Below are 22,470 nucleotides of genomic sequence, written 5' to 3'. Positions count from 1 at the left end.
AATTTCTGTCTCATCTTGCCCCACCTTCCCCTATATGCGTTCTCCCCGACGGACTCACGAACCCTCTACGCCTCTCCACCCTTCATTTTACTCTTTTTTTTTTTTTCTCTAGTCGTGACAATTACGGCGAGCGGCCAACAACGGCGAGCGGTTTCAGACATTACCCCCCCCCCCTCCATCTCTCAGCTTTAATAGTGATACGTTATAATGTTGAAGCATTATTCTCCGCTGAGCATAGGTAGTACGGCTCCAATACCACAGCAGGCTTCGGGCAAAACATATCATGATTCTGCTGTGAGCGGAGCCTTTCTACACGCCCAGTATCCAATTCTCTTGATACAGAAAAATCGCCTTCTCCCGAGAAATGGATGGCACTACGCCTAGGGAGTACAGGAGACCATTGCTTGCTTTAGCTCTCTTCCCATAGACTGTTCAGGCGGTGGCACGCCCCAGTGTCCAGTTATGTGGGTCCAGAAAAATGGCTTTCTGTAGAAGGAAGAATGGCAGAACGCTAGTTGGTACAAGGGTTCATCGCTCCACATTATATCAATAGTGTTGGGCTTCGCATTGTCTTCGGGTCGGGGCTGTTGTGATGGCAGTGGGTGATGGTGGTAGATTGACTATCCGTTGACTGGTTGTCATGACTGTGATGGCGACGCGCTTACCGCCAATTAACTCTCAGCCGCCCCTGTTCTGTTTTTATCTCGCGGAGTTCACATTCTCTCGTTGACTGGGGAGGACATTGCACGTGACCGAGGTGATGCGTTATTCACGCACGCACGCACGGGTTACAAGATGAGATTACAAGTGCGAACGGTTTAGATTGTCTTGGTGCTCTTTAGTGCTACCATCCAATCGGACAGCATGTTAGTCATCATATAAAGAATTGAGAAAAACATTGTGTGAAAAAGAATTGAGAAAGAATTGTGAATTGAGAAAAATTGAGATGGTCTACACTATCAGAGTAGAACGCCTCCGTATAACGAACGCTCCTATAGTCAGTCATCGTTGTACGTGCATCATGTTGTCTCTCCTTAGTTTGTTGGAAATGGAATTCGTACACCTTTATGTGACACTTATGTACCCATATTAATTGTCACAAAAAGGCGTACGCAACACTAATCGGGAGTGATAACGGTATCATATTTTGAGCAATAGTTGGCATCCAGAGTATTGTGCGGTGAAGTTCTGTTTTAGGAATGCAGACCGAATAACGGTACGAGTACCGATGGAAGCGTCTGTAAATAATCTGTGCAACTTCACGTCAAGGAGATGTGGAAGGTGTGGAATTCTGTCACGGCAGCAAACATGTAACGACAGGGGAACTCAACTGGAACATATCATCCGAACACGCCTCTCTAGAAACGTAATTAGGACATGCAGTGCTGGAGAGCGCGTTATTGGAGGCCCAGAAACCGTTTACACCGCCTATTGATTTTGCAGAGCAAAAATGTAATGATCGTCTCTTCGGCGGCTGTGATTACCCCGCTGAAAATCTCTCTGGCAAATTTACGAAGAAAAAGGAAGGAAGAGACGCTTGATGAGGAAAAGGAAGCAAAACGTCGTTCCAGGTTGCGGGATCAATGACAGAAGAAGAGAGTCTTCGCCGCACGTACGACCAAGCACGTAAACTTATTTCTGCTCCTTAGGTTTCCCGCACAACGAGCAAGTCTTTAGAGACGACGGGATGCTGTGACCAAAGCACTGATGGAAGTCCATACCGGTCTGATAAGCTCGCTACATAATTCAGGTAACTTTCGCGTGATTTATCGTACTCAATCTACTCTTAAGTGCATTTTCGTTGCTGTTTGATGTGAACAGTATTCGACTTGTGCACATTTGCTCTCGTTTTCAGTGCTTTCGGCAAGAATTCGTTAGCAGAAACATTTGTAAGCATGGAAAATGAAGGTCAGAGACGTGCAATGTCTTTTTGTTGTTGTAACGTCTGATCTGTTGAAAACGGAACGCGTACGCCCTTTCTTCACAATTAAGCAGTTACGTTCGTTGTCACAAAAAGACGTACATCCTGCACCCGCCACAAATCAGGACTGATGACTGTATGATTCTGTGCAATGATTGGCCTTCGGTGTGTTATGTGGTAAATCTATATCTTAAGGTCCTTTCACCATCACCACCACCACCTATATCTTAAGGGCACGGTTCCGGAAGTTAAGAGTGTTGAATAAAGCGAGAACAGAAATAATTTCCACTGTGTAATTTAGAATATTTATGTTTTGCTGTTCACCTTATCACTTTTTTATAGCTATAATTTTTCTGTAAAGCTTTGAAGAGTGCAGCGTTTCTCGGCAAGAAAATAATTTTCATGTCATGTCTGCGTAGCAAAAGACGAAGAGAACTTATACAAAGTTTGCTCCCCATACATTTTTTTCTGGCTGTTCTGCTATCTCAAAGCGGTGCTTTTGGGGGCGGCTTCACGGCCGCCCAGCCCCCAGAGGTCCACACGGAATTTGGCCTCAGGACGTCTCTGCCTTGGCGTACACAATTCGAAGGTTTATTTTGGCGCTCATATCCCGATAAACTACCTCGTAGTCGGGGAATGCACTTCCCTGAGTTTTGGGAACAGAAGGACAACAAGACTCAGATCAGAACTCAAACCAGTATGAAATCTTTGTAGTTCGTAAAACGTTCGAAAGACGTTATTCTTTTTGCCAGAGAGGCAATATAAGCCTGCACATGTACAGCAGAAATTGAATGGACTGGAACAGGTGGAGTCGAAAATAGACAAAACAAGAAGACCGTGTTGGTTAAAAGTAAACATACTGAACGAACGCTAAGAAACACTTGGAAAGAACACACACAGAACTAGCGTTCCCGTGTGTGTGCATTCCCGTGTGTGTTCTGTTCGTGTGTTCCCTAGCATTCGTTCAGTGTGAGTCGAAAAGCAAGGAGTCAGCCCCGGCGACGCAGGGTTAGTTTAGGCGTAAAAGACAAAAGAAAAAATAATAATTGATATTGCTTCCCTTTATCTAGTCTTCACATCAATATTTTTGCACCGGTTAGGCTCCGCTTCAGAAACACAACTTCACCGCATAATGAGTGTCACGTCTACACTCTTACAACAGAACTTCACCGCATAGCACGCTCTTAGCCAACCATGATCTCGAATGACATCGTTCTCTCTCCTCGGATTTGCTGGAAACGGGAGGCGTACGCCATTTTGGAGGCAATTATGAAGGGCATAAGAGTTCACAAAAAGGGCGTACGCCTCCCATTTTAAGCAAGTCAGGGGAAAGACCGATGTCATTCGAGTTGAGGCCTACACTCTTACAAATGAACTTCACCGCATAGCAGGCTTCTAGCCAACCATCGTCTCCAGTGATACCGTTATCTGCCCTGATTTGTTGAAAACGGGAGGCGTACGCTATGCGGTGAAGCCCATTTCTAACTAATATAATAAGATCATGAGCGACGCCACAGCGGTCGGTCTGTGGATTGCTTTTGCCCACCTGAGGGTTCTTTAACATGCGATGAAAGCTCATCACACGTCACCCCGTATTTAACCTCCCTCGCGGAAGACTGCGTGTCTAAGCAACTTGTACCCTGTCACCAAGTTGCTGGCGTCCTCGGCCGGGTTCGAACCCGCGATCTCGGGATCAGAAGGCGAACACGCTACCAACTGAGCCACCGAGGCCGGTTCATTTCTAACAATGTAGAACATAGTAGGCGCCGGTCGCACTTTGGTGCGACGGTCAACGGAGCCGTCGGTGAACTGATTACCAGCGTGTGCTGTGGGTGCACGTCGCTAATAACGTCCACCACAGCTGCTTTGGCTTCGAGAGGGCTGGATGTCGTCCACTTTTTTAGGCAGGGGATGGAAGCATATGCGCGCGCTATTGGCTCGCACCACGGCAAGTCATACGGACTTATTGGCTCTTACTGGATTTTCCTCAGACGCTTTCAGACATATGTCGGTCCACCACACACATTCCCCCAGGGCGTTAGTCGTTTACTTTGCCCACCTTTGTGTTGTGAGGCCGACAACGGCGAGCCTTTTCACCACCACCATTGGCCCGAAGAAGGTGCGGAGGAGGATACGGTCACGGTGCAATACGGTTAGCCGACCAAGAGCTGTGTTAGTGTTGTCCTGTAATATGTCAGGAAGCTACCACGACTCTCCGATAGGGCGATCTTATCTATTAGCCGGAGTGCTACGCGTTCTGAATGAATGGAGACAGGTTGCCCCGTTGACACTATAGGTATGTCTGGGTGACACGCTAGCGAAGGTGGGGATTCCAAGAGCTGGTCCAACACCTGCCCGATGGAGTCGCTCCAAGGCCTACAACGTATTTTCGATGTAATGAAGGCTGCAGCCCCATGCCTTACCCGCGATTCTTCCCAGAATGTTTCGAGTTTTCTTTCCGTGAGTGACAATGTCGGTGACTTGCTCCGCCACGTCAATTGTAATGCCGAGGTATCAGCAAGATTTGCATCTTGGGATAGGGATGCCACTGACGCTGAGCCCCTGGAAGTCCTTTCCAACATGATTCCCCCGTGGAATGCAGACGAGGCACTGGGACTTCTCAGGTGCTAGTTTCAATCCCTACTAGATACATCTGCACTGATTGAAACAAGAGCGACTTTCGCCGAATCACGGATTACTCCCCTGTTCCACCCTATTATGCGGAGATCGATATCGTCTTCGTAGATCGTCAGGTGTGGTGAATACGGAGTAGGTCCAACACTTTTGTGAATTCCAGTCATGATTAAATTGAATAGATTTGGAGAGAGCACACTGCCCCAAGGGACTTCACGTTGAAGGACGCCTGGAGCTTGTGTCCGCCGACAGCAACGCCGTAATATCTGTCCGACAGGAAGTCAATAAGATGCCAACAGGCGTCCATATGGTGTCTGTTATGGCGTGCAGGCATGCCGAACGTGTGACAGAATGATATGGCTTTGTCAGGTCCAAGAAGAGAGCCCCAGCATGAAATAATTAGATTTCTTTGCCTGTCGCAGTCCCGTTCTCACATGAGCTAGTGTGTCCATTCTCCCTCTACCTTTCCGGAATGCTGCAATGTATTCTGCGAAGAAGTGGCCGTGCTGCAGAGTCCACGCAAGTCTCTCTTTGTATAATCCTTCCGGATAACTTGCCGGCACAGGAAGCAAGGGCTATGGGACAGTATGAAGATCCGATGACTTGACCTTCTTCAAGACCAGGATAACCCTTGCGTGCTTCCAGTCTCGTGGAATGCAGCCAAAGGTCCGGACATTGTGAAAAATATCAAGAAGACTCTTACGCTGACCTTCGTCAGATTCATCAGCGCTTGCCGTCAGGCCCAACAGCGCGTCGGCGCTTTGATCCTTTGATTGCTTGGGCAGCTCCATCATGGTGATCTCATCCTCTGTGGAGTCGCGCATCCCATAGGAACCATAGCGTACACAGGAGGACGGTCAGCGTCGGACGCTAGTTTGGCTACTTCGTCCGCACACGTTTCTGCTAGTTCAGCTGGATCCTTTTTAGACGATACTGAAAGTGCAACGAGTTAGTTAGAAAGGTCCGGGAGGTCTTCAATTGCTAAGGAATCTACTAAGGGAACTTCATCTCATAACGGGCTCCCAGCGAACCATCGTTTTTAATGATATCGTTCTACATTTCTAAGCACCTTGCATGCATGTTATTGGGTGATAAAAAGGCGTACGCCGCACTTTTCTCATCAAAAGCGATAACGGGATCGTTCTGTGCCGTGGTGGGCCTTGGGCACGTCATGTCGCTAAGTGCGCTCTGAAAACCGAACTTGACAACGAAACACTCAAAGGGTAAACCACTGAACAGAATGGTACTGTTATACTGTCATAGCTCCTGATTTGTGGAGGAAGTAGAGCGTACCTCATTGTGTTACCAGTGGCATATATATGCAAGTTTCTAAAGAATAAAACACCCTTAAATTTTTAACAATCAGGACAAGAAACTATATAAATCGGAATGATAACTGGCTAGGAGCGCTTTATATAGCAAACTTCGGTTTAGATTCACGCCGTACTGCGTGTAGGATTCATACTTTTTTTTTGCACTGCGAGTATTTACCGACACACTGCATTTTCGTTACCTTGAAGTTCGGAGCTTATTCACGTGCAGCAAAAACAGTGTCTCCCCTCACCTTACATTCAACTTCGCCGGCTGTTCCGTAATAAATTCCAACTCGTACGACGCCGAGCCGATTTCGTTCTGCGCGTTTGACAGCACACAAGCCTCGCTTCTGCCTCGATCGTTTTTGCTTATCTTTTCAGAGATTGCTTACGTTGTATTTAGAAACAGATGTTTCCCACTAGCGTTTCACAATGCTCAAACTCGATAAAAAAAATTTAAAGCTTCGGTAGCGTACCCATACTGCGATTGACAAGGGCCTTTGGGTAGGTATTTGCCTGAAGACGATGTGCAGGCTCAGGAAATGATATCGACGGGACTAGACTGGAATATTTACTCGCGCAGATATTTTGTGGTATGCAATTTTACAACTTCAACTTCGTCTTCTGCACCATGTCGTGGTGGTCGTCGTGTTGCTGGTGAAAGAGGTCGCCGTTGTCGGCCTCACCAAGGTGGGCAACGTCGCGACTAACGCTCTGGGGGAAATGTGCATCCTGGGCCGACTTCTAAGGGAACCATCTGAGGAAAACACAAGAAAAAACCCAGACAACACAGCCGGCACTGGGATTTGGACCTGGGTACCTCCCAGTCATGACGCCTCCCTGCCAGCACGCTAACCATGTCGAATGGCCTTTAGCCACAAAGGGTTACTGGCCAGGGCTGCTGGGTTCAGTGGTTAGCGTGCTGGCCATGTCACCAGTCGAAACCAGTGGGACGTTCGAATGCCGGTGCCGACTGTTCTGTCTTGGTTTTCTTCCTTGATTTTCCTCGGACGATTTGAAGCACATGTCGGCACAGTTCCTTTAGAAGTCGGACCATGACGCACATTCCCCCTCAGTTCCGTGAGGTCGACAACGGCGAGCCCCCCCCCCCCCCATCCCCATCCCCCCACCGTCGACTACGTGACAAGCTAGATAGAGAAGGTAATGGTGGTGGTGGTCTTGTGTCCTCGTGAAGTGGGAAAGTGTCACTGTCCCGCGCCTCTGAAAATCGCTTTTAGCTGACTTGCTAGAACCTTACTACAGGCGAGGTAATACTCTAGATTTTGTAGCTTCTAACTCTAACTTAAGTTACTTACTTACATAGTTACATGGTTACTTTCATAGCCTGATGTTACGGGTAATTTGGCATTGAGAATAAGAGGCAAAACTTATGTCCTCGCTCTTCCTTTATTTGACCCACATTTCTTCACGGCGATCGAGATATCGAATTATTTTTCAGCATTCCTTTTAATTAGTGTTGCCTTCTTGTTTCTTTTGATGACCTTCAACCTACTCGCAAATATACCCGGTAGTGATCCACTTCTACAGAACTGAACAGTCCCTTCGGCATGGTTGTATTTCTCTCTCTCTCTCTGTCTTTCGGTCTTCTAAGAACAAGCGCGCCGGTCTCATGCTATCCCGAAAATGTCACTGTGCCAGGATACCAGTCTTTAAACTCGCTATACACGACGTGTGGTAATGGATGAAAATAAATAAACATTGGCGCGAAAAGCACACGACGTGTGTTTGTCAGCAAACTGCCTTCCTACAATACGTTCACGCCCGTGCGCATCAGGTCATCAAGAGCATCGCGTCCACCATTAAGAGTGTATCACCACGTATGGCGACGCCCTGTATGTAATAAAATATTCTGCACAGAAATGGAAGTCGTTTCGTTCGCCGCTGCACTCTGTTTCTTTGCTGTCTGATTGCTCGCCACGGCACTTTGCCACGAAGCTTCGTCTCGGCGGTCCGCCTAATGTGCAGTACTGGTTTAGGGTCCTGCAGAGGTACGATCCGCAAGGATACATGCCTCATCCTATCCAGTTTGCTATTGTTAGACCACGGATCTCCCTGGTTTGTATTTTTTTTTTTTCTTGGGTAAGCCGTATTTGCATGGTTTGGGTGCGTATATCAGTGCAATAGACGACGCCTATACTATAGAGCTGTGGTGCACAGACTCTTCTCTGGCCACTCCGCTCGGCCCAGTACGACATCCCACACAGCGGTCTGTCACCAAAGCAATGTTGACGTTCCTCAGCGACACAGGTCTCATGCACAGCCTGTGGACTCAAGTCTTGTCATCTCATTCATCAGTGCCCCACCCTCACCTCTCACCCTCATGCACATTACCCTAATCTTTTTAAAAATATTATTTGTCTTTAATCTATCTTCATCCTTCTTTCACCTTTTGTTAGTTTACCCTTTATTTCCTAATTATTTTCTTTGTATATTTTGCGGAATAGCAAGCCGACATACCGTTTGGCTGACCTTGCCTCCTTTTTTTCCCTTTGTTCTAATAAATTCCCCAATGGCGATAGTGGGAGATCAAAAAAGCATGACGATATTTAAAAAGCGCATATTTAAAAAGATAGATAAAAAATCTTGCCTTTTCTTACGGCAGTGTACCTATTGCTCAAATTCACAATATTGTGACCGGCGGACTGGTATGTGGAAAGAGGTAATCGAGAACAGGGTGAGATAGTGTTAGGGCAGTTCCTGGGCTAAGGTGACCGCAGGAATCCTGATGCACCCCTTCTGAAATCTATTGAACGGCCGTTGAGACTCTGTGCCGCAGCGAGATCGGAGACCCGTGCCTCAGAACGCCAAGCGTATGGTGGATGCACCCGTGACATGCTATGGGAAGTCAAAAATTCTAAAGGTACTACTAAGTAGTGCTTAAGAAGTGGTGAACACCGATTCTCAGCGGAAAGCTATCCTAAAAGAAAAACGTCAAACCTTCTGCCACGAGACCTTCGCAGTATGCTATAATAATATAATTGGGGGTTTACGTCGCGAGACAACTGAGATCTCGCAGTATGCTACCACCTACAATGTGTTACTTTCCATTCTCTACTCATTTCTTAATAGCGTTGAGGAGTTAGTAGGCAGACGAGACGTCGTATCGCTCAAAAATAAGCGTATTTCAAAGGTGGTGCTGCTTACTCCACTGCATTTTTTTAAATTTTTGTTTCATATTTGCATGCATATTTCAATGATTTTTAGTGCATATAAATCAGCGGTCTGGTTATTACCGTTTACAGAAGCAGATTTGTGAACATTTTCTTCTGAACGCTTGCATTGAGACAGCGAGTAGTATGAAGTGTTTCATGTTTGATACTATTGTACGCAATGCATTTCAAGTTTGTACGAGGGCTTACGTGGGACTCAACCGTAGCAAACGGCCGCAAACTGCTAATCCACATATGCGATTTGACATGCCGCTCAAATGCAGAGCCTGAGATTTCACATTATAACACATTTGAAAACTGAACTTACTGAATTACTGAAGGATGTGAGTATGAATGTTGTGGGAACAGCGTGGCCTAACACTTCGCTCTTGTGATCAACACGAGCCTCTCAAAACGAGCTCTGTATAGAAGGAATTTCACCGCTATTTGACTGAAGCACGTATGTGTAGCAAGGCACTCAAGGTATAAAACACTGCTGCAAGCATTAAAGGGAGAGTCTGACGCTGTCGACTGATTGTGAGATTTCAGTTGTATTCGACTATCGGTTACGTGTAATGCCAACTGCAAAATTTCATACATCAGAACGTCATAGTGTTTGAAATACTCAAGAAAAATGAACGGCATCCGGCTTCAGTTTTACACTGACGTAAGTATTAGACAGAGATGAGGAAGTCACTCGACAAAAGGAACTCGTTACCATAACTTACTGTGCAAAAAATTTTTACAAAAAAACGAATTTACAGGTAATAAAAATGAACTAGACACACACACACCTAAGTTGGATGATGATGATGATGAAGTGGGCGATTCACCGCCATTGAGGCGGCACACTGCCCTAATGAACTTAAGTTCCTAAAGTACTTTGGCAAACTAATGAGTTACTTCCAAGATACTTGTTACCCAATATACACTTTTATGTTAGTGACTTTTCTATAATCAATTCAGATCTTGATCTCACAATGGGCGGTGCAAGACGTTTTATAGTAGTTTCGATATACGAAAACTATACCACTATTTGATATGACGAAAGAAGCGTGCCCTTATGTACTTCTTTCGGGAGGCATTTGATGATTTTGATCTCACAATAAGAGTCTCAAACGGCGCACAAAGTAGCCATTGCATGCCAAAACAGAGTTTGTAGCGCGTTCGCCGCGCAACAACGAGGGAGCGGAGTCAAACACGCCGTGCACGTACGACCGGCGTGCACGTGCTGTCGTCTCATTAGAGAGGGAGGACGCAGCTTGCGATGTTTGTAGGCCAGAATGGGAACAAAAGGAACTTCAAACTTACCCCAAGTTACTTTGAAGAAGTTAGCTAAAAAAGGAACCAGTTACTCGTAATGAGTCACTCTCAACGCTGGTATTAGGTATCGAACCTTGGTGACGTTACAAGGGTACGCGACCGAGATAAAGGTGATTGAGGACTATTGCAAGACGTAATCATCAACTTTTGTCTGCAGTCAGTGGCGTGATTGCTTAGCATGGCTTGGCCAGCGAAAACGCTTGCTATCAAATTCAGTTGCAAATAACTGGCTGCTACCTTAATCAAAATATTTTGCGCAGTGCCTGTTAGCACGGTGACACTGAGTACCATAGGAGGACATGCGATAGCGTTTGTTTAGCTTTGGGTTTGGTTCGTACTGTTCGCTTTAACAAAACGCTATCAGGTGCCTTTTAACAAAATAAAAGTTATCTTTCAAATTCATGTGATAGAGACTGAAAGTTTTGTTTAAATTGTTAACGTGTTCGCGTAGTGTGTCACTAAGACACCGGTCAATTAAAAAACAAGAACAAATCCAATGCTTCGGAACTTTGCAATCACATACAATCCTGACCTAATTGTTACCCTAAATTCACTGAGGCCAGACTCCAACTTTCTTGTAAAGATCAGTTATTCCGAACTCTTCTTGAATTACCCCTCATTGCACCCCCCCTTTCCTCCCTTTTTTCGGTGTTCTAATAAATATATTGCTCCCTTCATTGCCGCCCTACAAGACTGTGTACGTCAGCCAATCATTGTTCTCCTCGATGGGCCGATCGCCCTACTTAACCCAGATCGACCGGGTTAGCCACCTGGACTTTCTTGCCTCGTTTCGGTATCCTGTTCTGTGGAGCCTCGTCGAACAGTTGTATCTTGTTTGTGTTTCGTTTAGACGTGGTATTGCTGGTTTTGAGGCCATCTTGTCCACTTCGTGCGTGTTCATCCCCTCGTTAATCTTTCCTCAGACTCAGGAATATGGTGCCATCTTCATATCTCATGTGCATTTGCGTACAAGGCGCCGTCGTACTGCCTAACCTAATAAGCATTGTAGGGATTGAATGACCATCTTGTAACTCAAGAGTCTCCTTGCATAAGTGGTACATTCCCTCAGATTGTGAATGCTGTTATGCACGAGCGCTGAACACTGTCGTGAGCGAGAGACTGATTACACGCTGATATTGAAAATTGTTGAAAATTGGGCTGCTCGGTAGTTCATACTTTAAAAGTGAAGAAGCTTCGCCAAGATCAGGACATTTTTCAGGACATGGGATTGTCCAAACTATGCTTTGTGGTGTGTCGTCTTTTTTGTTTGTTTCCCGCCACGAGGCTTTTAAAGTATGCTGATATTGACGATGATAATTGATAACACGAGTGACAGCAAGAGAAATATGAAAAGTTCTGCAGCAATTTAGCGACTGTTAGTAGATCATTATCCGGTAGCCCGGTAGGCTACCTCGTCTACCGCACCCTATCAGCAGATAAGATTCTGAGTCACGCTCTCTGTCATGGGTTCCGGTAGGTACCCAGGCAGCACAATGTACTGAAAGTCGAGTGCAATAGGGGTGGACGGTATGTGTCTTATCAATGATCTTTAGTTTTGGGAGTCTGTTCAAGGCCTTCCACCTACCCGTCCACCCCTATTGCACCCGACTTTCAGTACATTGTGCTGCTTGGGTACTTGGCTGTGTGATCACACACACAAGTCATCACCTCTCAGTTCTTCATACTTTCTCACCAATTAATTTTGAACAGTTTTAGAAACTGAAAGGCGACGACCCACAACGTTCGCAAAGAACAAAGTTGGAGTCGGCTCCGGATTGGTGGACAGACATCACGTGATATTGAAGTAAAACGTAGCGCATTTGAGACCGGTTACTACGTAATTACTATTCGACTTTTTTTTTTTTTGAAGAACAGCAATTCTTGAGAAGTTCAGCTTAAGCTATTACCGGTTGTAACACCCGAGTTCCGTGGGTAACATCTCATTACGGCCGAAGTCTCATTACGGCCCGAGTCTCATTACGGCCGAAAGTCTCATTACGGCCGAAAATCCTTTAATCCCCAAGTGTCTCGTTACGGCCAAAGTCTCAATACGGCCGAAGATGTCTCATAACGGCCAAAAAGAAAAAAGAAGCATCCACCACATTAGCTGTGTATATACTGTGTTTTATGCTTTCCAAAATGTGTCCGAGGCGGTGTGCCCCCACGGCTTGTGTCACACACAATGGTTCATGCACACAATATTGCGACAGTGTTTCATGCATCCCTCGTGAAAAATGTTTTTGTTGTCATATGTGTCACACGATATTTGTATGTGTTACGCCATTTTCTCTCAGTATTCAAGCAACATCCTACTCGTTGGTTCTGTGAGCGAACTGTGTGTGTGTTCTGAAAAGTACTCCACAAGGGAGCCCACTGGGAGCTCCAGGAGCCATATGACCTATGACCATGATCTTCTCCCCCACTAGCTGCCTTCTACAATTTACGTCCACCTGAAATTTAAAAAAAGTACATAAGGCACAGAACAAAATGACATATGATTTTGTTTGATGATGACCATGAGACATATGCTGTCAAGCAGACTTTTTTTTCCATATATTCAAAACATATTCAAGAATTATGGACAACAATGACAATTACGTCATAATGATGAGCTGCATAGCCAGGAAAGTATTTCAGGAGGTGTTTTATGAGGCTTGACATGGGGTGGAGGAGTCGCCCTCGTCAGTGCTTTACCCAGACCCCCCTACACCCCCTAAGTTTTTTTGCCTGTGCACCCCCTACAGGGGGTGCCCTTGTGATTTCAGCTTCAGATACGTCTGTAATGATATGTTAAGCTGTAATGACGTAACTATAATGATGACCTCCCCCCACAATTTTTTCTAACACCCCTCTTGTGCTTGGGTTTCTGGATAAACCACTGCCCCTCGTTCATTTTCGTGGGGCACTACATTAGGGCTTATGCCACTGCACTGATGTCACAATGTTATAAGTGTGTGTCACTCTGGGCATTCGGAATTCCTCTAAGCTACAATATGTAAATTCAGAATACCCGAAGGGTAAGCATCAAATGTTACCTGCAGGCTTCATGCTGAAACGCGTGTACGCAAAACACTTCCGCCGTGGTGGGCGACGTCGTTAGTGTAATCATACACGCAAGACAATTGCGGGCACATGGAGTAGTGGCAGCAACCTCAAAACGATACATTTTCTTGTTATATATGAGTAATCAAAAATATACATTCCCACATGTTTCGTTTTGTCGTTTGCAGGAAGCGCTAGTAAGGGAACAGCACTTGATTGGTCACATGCAAGCCACAATGCGAAAGGTGCCGATATTTCGATTACGCGATCCAAAATTAAAAGTCTACAACCATGCACACTTCCCCATGCAACTACTTCCCCAGCATCGTGAGACACGACACCCATGAAATGACACCATGTATTCACGTATAATGTAATGTGAAATGATATGCAGGAATGAAAAAGATGCCAACATACCTGTAGTCCAGTGTCCCATAAGCTTGATTCGATTTTCTGGCAGCTACCGTGAAGAGCAAATGCACGCCATTTTCATTGCTGTTAATTTCGCAAACGCCAAGCAATCCCACGTGACCTCCTTTGGATCAGTGAAAAGTGAAAATTACTCGCGACATGAACATATATGTTCATCTCAGCGCAAATCACGTTTTGCATGCTATAGAAGGGAGGGGGATAAATACTGTTCCTTTTGTGTTTTGATATCTTGTTGTTTTGCTACTCTCACTTTGGAGTTCGGATGGTGTCTAGCAACGTTGGGTACCTCGTTTCTTGTGTGAGCGAGTGGTTGCTGTTTACGACGTGTTCATATATCGATTTGTAGTGCTGTAATGTGCAAATTAGCGGACTTTATAGCGGCTCTCTATTTTCCGTCGTTGTCTTTCGAGCAGCGCCTGTTGTTCCGGTAAAAATCGAGTTGAATGAATCGCCACAGCCCCAACGTAGATCGCGCAGTGTTGACCAAGTCCAGCAGGAATTCTGGTGAGTAATGCTTTCGTAGGTTGTCTGGATTAGTAGTGTGCTGTCCACACATAGTTGGATTCTCATACGAGTAATTTAAATGAATCAAACAGCCGAAGTGCCTGTAATAGATGTAACTCGGTATCTGTTTGTAGGTTTGCGTTGTTTCTAGTTGGTTGCGCGTTTAGGAACAACACATTTATTCGAAGACGATAAGATACCGACAATGCATCACCGTACAGCAGCATTTACTCGTATCATTGTGAGCCATATTTAATTTGTTAAAATTTGTCTTCGTATTTCTTCAAAAATAAAAGCGCAAGTCGGCGTACTTGAATTGATCTCCTTGAACTGCTTACGTCGAACGTCTGCAAATGTTGTACTTATGTGCCTTCGCGCACCATACTAGGCACAAAAGCATATCTGGTTAGAATAAATACTTCAAGAGGAAGTCATTCAAATACATTGTTATTTATAGCTGGTTTTCCATTCCAGGCATGGTATGTGGCTGCACGGAGGATTCCGAAAAAGAAAAACAACAACATGGCTAATAGGATGTTGCTGCCCAGGGAGTCCTGGCCGAAGAGGTGAGCTGTTAAGATCATCATAAGGTTCTGTTGTGAAGTGAGAAATTTTGTAGTAGTGCACAAATGTTAATTAGTGCACTACCTTTATAAAAAAGAAACCAGAAATGGGAAGTTATGCATACATCATTTCATGAATTGTAATGTATCACTATTTGATATTCACATGTTCCCATTAAAGGAATGAACTACTGAACCTATAGTCATATCATGGTCATGCTCTGTGTTTACCTGGAAGTCACATTTTTAAGGCTTGTCATTCTTTTGTCTAGATGAAGATTTATGTTAACCTTGTATGAAATAACAGACACGTATCAACACATGTGCAGCTTGTGCACGTTAAAACCAGCCATGTAGAGACAAATGCTTGTGTTTTTTTTTTTTTTTTAAATATTCTAGCCTATTCATGGTTGCTCTTCGCTTCTTGCAGGTTTACTCATTCCAGAAGCAAGAATTGTACAATTGTAAGGCGAATGGAAATAAACTGACATCGACTGAGATAGGTGTTCCGTCTTGGCCAGTGACTGTAGGATGGCTCCAAAAGCGTCACAACAAAGCCAATATTCATCTAGCTCTCTACAAGTAGCTAACTCCACATAGTAGCCTGCTTCAATGCAACTTCAATACTACCTTGTGGGAGTACACATTACACAATATGTTGCGTTGTGCTGTGGTATGATAACATACCGTTTGTCTCGCAATATGTGTATATAAATATGATAAGGGCCCTAAGGGCACAGTGCATGCCTTATACCCTGCTGAATATATATCCATACCTGGCTGTGACATTGCATATCAATGCAGGTTACAATACACATTTTCACATTTGGCCGTTATGAGACATCTTTGGCCGTAATGAGACTGCCTTCGGCCGTATTGAGACTTTGGCCGTAATGAGACACTTGGGGATTAAAGGATTATCGGCCGTATTGAGACTTTCGGCCGTATTGAGACATCGGCCGTAATGAGACTTCGGCCGTAATGAGATACAATCAGTTCCGTGCCAGCGTGGTGGCCTTCGCCATCTGTTGGCCTTGCTTTCTCTCCGCGTCTCTGTGTCGTCTGCTCGCTGTGTCGGTGCTGTTTGCAAAACCTCGCATTCAAGTGATTTAAACCAATGTGTGGTTTGCGTCCTTGTGTTCCGGAATACACAAACCGCGCACCTTCGCAATGAAATGGTTACTGCACTCGCCAGAAACGCACTATCCTGCCTGATGTATCGTCTAGTTTCTTGCGTTCTTAATTGATGGCGCGCGAGTCGCCTCATGGTTGGGGCACTTCTGGGGCCCGCTGGCTTGCTTTGCTTTGCGATCTTTGAAATTCGACTGTTGAAAGAATGCTCAATACACAGCAGAACTATTATGTATCTGAAGCGTCCAGGTTACAAGCTTTCAGAAAACCATACGGTTTCTACACGTTTGCCTTTACAGTTACAGTTTACTTTACAGTTACTTTAAGTTATATAGAGAACCTTACACTGCTCCGTTCAGATGACGTTGGATAGGGTATCAAAGAAGGAACACTCCACTGTTTATATAGACTTCACTTGATGCCGTGGACAGCACCCTATATGTAAATCAGTTTGGAAGTAATCTTGCTTCATACCGCATGCTTGATGTTTGCAGATTGTCGGAGGTTAGAACAGTCGTGGATTTTGCTGCTTATCCCCAGTGCTCTTCATAATATAGCTGTCCCACAATGCAGTTGACGTCACATAGTTCTATAGTACTTACGGATCTGCATTCGATGTGCCCCCAAATAACAAGTTAAGTGAACCAACAACAGGACATTATTTGTACTTGCGTAACAATGAGCCCCACACAAAGGCTCATGAACTACGCCGCAGAACAGGAATGTCTGGCTTTGTTGGCAGCACAATGGCTGCTGTCCGTCCTTCTTGGCGAAGATCTAAGGGGACGAGCGTACCTTTGGTAATTTATTGTTACGGTTTCGGCGACCGACCTTTTTATTTTTTCTGTTTTCCGTATTAGCGCCGCGAAGCAACTGCGGCGGTGAGCGCCGTAGAGATGTGGACAGATGGGGAGAGGACCGCAGGAAAAAGTGGGTGACGGGGAGGGGGGTTAGTATGCGTCCTGGACCGAGTTTAGGGGGAACTGTGGCGACATTCGTCTGGAAATTCTGCCGGAAAACCCAGGCAAAACATCAGACAGAACCAGCCGGAGGCTGCAACACACAGCTAATTAACTAATTAACTTTCGTACACGATGTTCATTACAGAGTGAGTGTTCAATCGCTTTGCGTTTTTTAATTTTTTTTTTAAATTGCAGATAACGCGAGTCTCTAGGGAACCTCGATATCAGAAGGGTTATACACAGAAATAATGAACGTTATGGTTTCAGATGTCTTACATTTTAAATGCTAGTGCCAGAAATTAGGAGATTAGAACCTCACTCAACTTTGGCCCGGCTGTTCCGAGGCCATTACTGAAGTACGCCCTGACGCTGCCGACTCGTCTAATGACCCTAACAAATTATCATAGCAACTTTGCGTGCGTGCGGTCAGCCCGTCTCTTGGTATTTCCACAATAGAAACGCTGCTCGCTGTTTCTCATTAAAAATACAGAATCTACATTAACCGTGTAGGCACATTTATCACGATCCGACATAAAAGCAGTGCGTGGTGCACCACATAGCGTTCCCTTTTCGCGTTTTGCACTCAGATTGTTGCGCATCTGTATACTGGTTACGATACCACAATCCGGACGCACATGTTATCTGCGCGTGCATGCGGATGTCTAGACACACTGGTGTGAAGGAGCACCGCGTTGTGTGTCTGCAACTCTGCATCATCTGACCTTCCCCAACGGCAAGCCCTGTACGTCGCCGACTAATGCAGCTTGGGTGCAGCGCAACGTCCGCGGCTGCCCTCCTTTGTCCCGTCCCTCGGCCTAACCATAATAACCAAACAAACAAACAAACAAACAAACCACGCACAGTCCTGCTCCATCCAGCCTCTGACCGAGCTTTCTCGTGCTATGTTGTGCCTGTGCTGCTCTAACTGTTTGATCTAATCATACAAAATTTGTCGTTGCTTATTTGATTGTTTATTTTTTGGAATAGCAAGCCGGACTCAGTCCGACTGACCTTTCGTATTTTTCTTCCTTCTCCTTCTCCTAATACACATATCCCCCCTTTTGACATTATCAGTTTTTCGCCAAAGCATTTTTTTTTTTCATCCTATGAAGTTCAAAAAATATTTTCTACTTGCGCAACCGCAATTTTTTTTTTTTTTTAGCTCCACCTTTGATCAGTCAGCGTAGCGCTAAGGCGTAGAGATGTTTGAAGCTACCGTAGCACTGAAGCGTCAGTTTGGGAAGTGAAGGCAAAGAAAGCGAAGTTGTACATAAAGAAAAGTGCGGCGCACATCTAAAGCAATCAATAGGAGGTATTAAATCAACCAGAGAGCGGCTCGCGTCGAGCAGTAGCCTGAGTTTAGCTATACAGTAGGGTAAAGGGTATGTACAATTGAGCACGAGAGACAGAACAATGATCCAGCGCGAACAGTGCCAACATGCAAAGCCATGCTGCGCTTCGCACGAAAGCACAGATACCTGTTCGATACGCCGGCGGCTCGTGGCTTTGAGATTCCCATCTACCACCAAGATGGTAGAACGTTATCTGCATGTTTTCCGCTCCCTCTTTCTCTTACTGCTTTTCCTGTATCTTCGATCGTGTCGTGTTCCTATCGTTGGAATAATGCGAACGTGTTCACTTTTCTTTTTGCTAAGAACAACCTGTACCGCATCGATATGACAAATACTCATATCGCATGTAGTAGGAACGATTGTTATTCTGTATGCAATACAGTAATATTCCATCATGCGACGACCGAACATTTCTTCTGGATGCATCATCACGACAACGCTGGTCACGATGAGCTAAAAGCGCCGTTTTTATGGAGAATGCCACACAGGGCAAATATTCGTGCGCTTTTAATGTCGATACTTGCGTCATTATGGAAATGTCTCAATGTTTGCATTTCATCCGCAGCAGGCCTCGTCCTGAGACAGGGGTGGATTCAGGGATGGGGTGGGGTGTTTCTTTTTCGCAGCGCGCAATGGGGAGGGTAGAGGAGGGTAAACTAACGCTTAACCGAACGTTTTGCCCCACCCCCCTCCCCCCTTCCTGATTAGCCACTGCTCTGAGAACGGGAATACATAAACATCAGTTCGAAATGAGTGTCTGACACTCCTGCACGCACTATCGTCATCCTATTCAGACTGAAAGAATTAGGAGCGAAAACAGTTTGCCGTATTGTCCGGTGTATAGCTCTCGCGTTACACGCGTATACAACGTGTCCGGAACAGGCAGCGTATGTTATGCTTAGGAATATATTCTGGCAGACGTCTCTAAGCAGACGTCGCGCAGCTTCTTGCTTCGCGTCCTTGTCTAAACCCTTAGCTTAGGAGTTATTCTCATTGCTTTGAGTGGCGTGTTCCAGAAATTTTTGAGAACTGTGTTGTAGACGGCGAGCACAACAGACAGGAGCGACGTACACAAAGGTAGCGCGGTGGGTCCAGGGAGCGTGGGACAGGGGCGGATTTAAGGGTCTGTCATGGGGGGGAGGGGGGTCTTAAGGAAATTTCGTGCTTTGCGGCACACCATCATCCAGGAGATAGGGTGTTCTATCTCCTCAGCCTCTATCAGCCGTATGGGGGCGGTCGCCCCCCACCCCTTAAGTCCGCCCCTGCGTTGGGGTGTCAGTCATCTGCAACGCGTTTGACTAGACTGGCGATGTTGAAGAGAGTGTGAAAAATGCGAGGCGTATAGAAACAAATACTGGCGACACGGCCGAGGTTTACTGCGACACCCACTTGTCGGGTCGGTGTTAATTGCTTCAGCTAACACAGCGTAAGAAGGTAGTCGTAGTCGACGCTTATGCTACTGTGGATACTAACTGCGCTGTTGAGTTTACAATGCCGATATTTTCACTTGCGGGGAGCGCGTTATGCATCGATGCGCGTTGTACACCGAACTCTTAAAAAGATATCCGTTAATTTTCGGGGGTGCGCGTTATACGTACATCGATGTGCGTTCTGCATCGGAAAATACGGTAGTTTTCATGCCCTCTAGCGTAGAATCTTTTATCGTGTAACGTAGAAACACTTTACTGGTAACAATGCCTCGATCCATTGCTGGAGACGGATACTCGCATTAGGATTTCGAAACATGCATTTTCTTGACAGGCGAAGCACTGGAAAGCACTTGTTCTGCTTCCAATAGAAAATGCGCAGTTCCTCACTTTTTATTTCCGCACACTCGTGCGACATTCACTTTACTCCTTCGTTACCGCTTCTTTCATCTTACTTGTTTACATCTTAATTTTGAGCGCTCAGCTTTAAGCGTCATGGAGTAGAGTAGACAGATCCACGGTTGTGGAACCAGCAACTCCAGATTTTTCTCCGCAGATCTGTTCCATTCCAGAAAATGCGTCGGAGAGTCCCACACAGCAGCCCCGCTTTTACTGCTCAGAAACTGTAGTACCTGAAAAATTGTGCGCATACGCTGACTCGCTCTTCCAAGCTGAATCGAGCTGATTTGATTTACCTAGTTTTGGTTAGTTTACTTTCTACTTATATCCTTGCGGAATAGCAAGTCACTATAAAGAAAAAAATGGGGATGTAAGTCGCGACGAAGTCGAACTGGCTACCCCAGGACGCTTGCACAGAGAAAATACAAACAGATGAACGAGTTGAAGTGATGAAGTTCAACATGTAGTTCAACACTTTCAACCAAGCCAGTTTAAAATGCCGGAATCGCTGAGGGCACACGCTCAGAAAGTCATAGAATGTACGTAGAAAATCTGCGTGCCCTCAGCGCCTTGCCGGACGACAGTTTCGCGATGTCGAAGGCTCGGGAGTTCGCACGAGAGAGGCTCGCCTCTAAAACCTTTCGAGTGTCAACGTGAACGTCAAAGTGTCAAGGAGAAGACGGTACGTTGTGCGGTACATTGAGCCGTAGCCTATGTAGGGCAGTCGTCGTTTGCCGCGTGAATGAAGGTGGTGCTCGGAAGCGTAACTCTGGGTCGACCTTGTAAAGAAGCAAATGCCGAGCAGATACTGTTAGCCAGGAGGTGCTGCACATCGCAACTGCCTAAACTCGCTCTCGGGTTCGCCGTCACTCTCTTTATTTCTCTTATAATTACACAGTTGAAGAGAAGAGCAACGAGTGATTAAGTTTATATTGTCCGCCTTTTTTTCGTTACTTCTTTTTGAGAGGGTGGATATTAAAGATATTAGCGCGCTAGGGAATCGTTTTGGCGCATACTTCTCGCGAACGGTATCGCGGAGGGCCAATAGGAAGAGGGAGTTATTCGGAATGGAATCCTGTGGTTCGGCAACGACATAACCGTGCGCGAACCGTTTGAGTGAACAACAACAACAACAAATACACTGATGATGATGAATGGGGAAATTGGCCACCTGGGTTCGTTGTGTCAATAAGGCTCACTATTGTTGCTTTGCAATGCTGTCTCGCCGACGGTCCCTTTCAGACTGTTAAAAGCGATGGAGCTATCCAGAATCCAGATCGAGGGCAAATCCTGATTGTTAATGTCAGGTGAGAGCCAAGCATCAACCGCGGCGTCCAGCTGTCGTTGAGAAGATGAATATGAAGGTATTCATTATACACGGTCGTCGGTCGCCACAGCACTTTGTTCAAGATGATCTGTGTGAATATGCTTCTTGTAAACTTTGACAGCCTCTATACCTGCTGTTCAGGGCCTACGCTGGTATACGCAGTGGAGTTTTACCAGAGGCTCTGAATCGTCAGTGCTTTTTTAGCATCACCATGGAGGGCATCGTCACCTCGTTGTAAAGCTTATCCTTATGTTTTAACTAAATTACCGCTAGCAATGGGGGTAGGGTATCTTTCCGTGGCGATTCCGTAGCGATGATATGGCGACACCAATCAACATCAAAATAAAGTAGTTGTTGGCATCACTACGACGCGCAAAATACTTACAAAAGTCTCGCGGACGGTCCGTTTTGTGCACATGCACTAGCTTGTCAGCGCCCTACTGTTCCTTTCAATGGAATATACCTCACGAACGGTTTTATAGGATGACTGATATTCGACTTCTCCCAGATGGGCATATACGTTACTAGTACACACGAGGCCCTATTGAGTTTGGTATTCAGCATCTAACTCAGATTGAATATGCCTACCAGTACCAGAAAAAACAAACAAAATAAATATTGTCATAGTGGCTGAGTGGGACATATGAATTGTAGCCATGTTGCCACTGTCAAACAACATATAACGAACTTTTGATGAAGCATTAAAGTTCCCCTGGTTCCTTGGTAGCCGGACCTCTCTACCATAAGCGTACTGGAGTAGCCGGCCCAATGTAGAGTTGGGCCGACATCTCCATATTTTCCTTTTTTTTTACCAACCAACCATTAAAGCTCAAACCAAACAATGAAAACAAGTGCGAGAAAACGATTACAGGCTGTGCCACATGGCTGGCGCTCCACGAGAACAAAGTTGTGTTACTGAGCCATGGCTGAGACATTCCGAAGTTTTTACAATATGTTGGATTAGACTTGA

At 45.6% G+C, this 22,470-nt stretch overlaps 1 protein-coding gene and 3 long non-coding RNA genes across 4 annotated transcripts in view; 2 read left to right on the top strand and 2 right to left on the bottom strand.

Moving 5' to 3' along the window:
• The window catches only part of LOC135384015 (uncharacterized), a 102,549-nt gene that overhangs the window by 56,081 nt on the left and 23,998 nt on the right, over nt 1–22,470 (top strand). The window lies entirely within an intron of this gene.
• The window catches only part of LOC135384014 (uncharacterized), a 113,177-nt gene that overhangs the window by 89,059 nt on the left and 1,648 nt on the right, over nt 1–22,470 (bottom strand). The gene's annotated exons all lie outside the window — the stretch shown is intronic.
• On the bottom strand, nt 12,443–13,851 carry LOC135384013 (uncharacterized). Its single transcript, XR_010420209.1, has 3 exons — nt 13,821–13,851; nt 13,397–13,512; nt 12,443–12,811 (listed from the first exon to the last, which is right to left on the bottom strand). It is a non-coding gene; the product is annotated as an uncharacterized LOC135384013 (long non-coding RNA).
• Nucleotides 14,097–15,404, top strand: LOC135384012 (uncharacterized). Its single transcript, XR_010420208.1, has 3 exons — nt 14,097–14,339; nt 14,814–14,905; nt 15,333–15,404. It is a non-coding gene; the product is annotated as an uncharacterized LOC135384012 (long non-coding RNA).

Source organism: Ornithodoros turicata, chromosome 2 (genome assembly GCF_037126465.1).
Source record: "Ornithodoros turicata isolate Travis chromosome 2, ASM3712646v1, whole genome shotgun sequence".
NCBI classification, from domain to species: domain Eukaryota; kingdom Metazoa; phylum Arthropoda; class Arachnida; order Ixodida; family Argasidae; genus Ornithodoros; species Ornithodoros turicata.
This window is presented reverse-complemented; position numbering and strand designations above follow the sequence as displayed.